Consider the following 1,624-nt stretch of genomic DNA (forward strand, 5'->3'; position numbering starts at 1 on the left):
ACTGTCATGAAGACAGTAGAAGCGATGAAATGAATAATGACAAATATAAAACGTTTTATTTTTGTATTTCTTCCTTTTTGGGTTTTCATAATTATCCTTTCGTTTAATGAACTGATGGATATTCAAGTCCTGAAATTACCTTCTTTGTGGTCAGCTGGGCTGAAAGCAACTACATTTAAACTGATTTGATGTATTGCTCAGTAAAGGGGATCAAAACAAGGAATATCTGAAAAAAAGTCTTTTTTAGTGCTTGCGGTCTTGCACGTGAACGTTGGAAAAAAAGTTCATCTTGGAGAAAACACACAAATGAATGGAATTAATAGTTTCGCGGATCTTTTAGTTTGTGCTTGTGCAGCATTTCGTTCTGAAAACCTTTTAAAAAAAAAAAAGTTAATATAACCACACTGTGAATAGTAGTGCGGTAATTTCAGCTCGCTCATGAGTCACTCTCATACACACACACGTGCATGCGCGCGCGCTTATACAGAGAGAGAGAGAAGAGGGTGATCATAATGCATTATCAGGTGAACAATGCGATGTACGCAGAACTGAACACGACCCATGACAACGTCGGTCCAAGCTTGCTTCTGTTGTTTTAATTTTCTTCCCATCTGATTGGCCCACTCCCGAGTGATCTCCAAATTTTGTGTCACTTAACAATGACGCCACAGAAGCCATCAGACCATACATGAAGAAAACACGCAACATCAACAACAACAACAAAACAAACATTCAGACTTCTGTGGACTAAATTACAAACCATCGATTCAGATTCTGATTATCTCTGGGCCAATGGGCATCCATCTTGTGGACAACACAGTGAGGTCAAGGTCATCAGACAGAATCCTCTGAATCGTTCCAAACTGAAGTCCCCTTTCACGCTGTCTGGCGGTCAGTAGGCTCTTGTCTTTTGTTTTTGTTTTGTACAATTGGTTTTTTGTTGTTGCTTTCTGGATGGTGGAAGGGATGTGGAGGAAGAGGAATGTGTGGGGCGTGGAGTGAAAGAAGGGGTAGATGAGGATAGAGGACAAGCTGTTTCAAAATGAGCACAGTTTGCTCTTAAAAAAATCTGTTGAAAGAGGCCCTGTGTGTGTATTGCATTACACATTTATGTTACCGCTCTTTAAACAGTGACCCACCTGCAAACTGTGCGAGGGGGCATACAAATGTCACCATGAAAATGTCTGATATTTTGGTGGTGGTGGTGGTAGTCTTTAAACTATCCCTGAGTTTCTGCCGTGTTATAACGCCGTGGAACTATTTCTTCTCTGGAATGGACCCATATTCTCACGACACTGTCTCATGATGTGAGAAACTCGTTTCAGTAATGCTTTCATTCTTACTTTAATTAGCACGGTAAATGTCTGTGCGCTGAATTTCATATGGATGCGGGTTCTTTGTGAGAGTAAGGTCAGAAATCTGCTGATGGCTGCCCTGGTGACATTAAATGGTTACCATTCCTCCGCTCGCGCACACATATCTCTTAGACACAGACACGCACTCTTTCCCTCTCTCGCTTACACACAGAAAGACAGACATACTGGGAGAGAGAGAGAGAGAGAGAGAGAGAGAGAGAGAGAGAGAGAGAGAGAGAGAGAGAGAAGAAGAAGAAGAAGAAGAATCA

Source organism: Babylonia areolata, chromosome 1, assembly GCF_041734735.1.
Source record: "Babylonia areolata isolate BAREFJ2019XMU chromosome 1, ASM4173473v1, whole genome shotgun sequence".
NCBI classification, from domain to species: domain Eukaryota; kingdom Metazoa; phylum Mollusca; class Gastropoda; order Neogastropoda; family Buccinidae; genus Babylonia; species Babylonia areolata.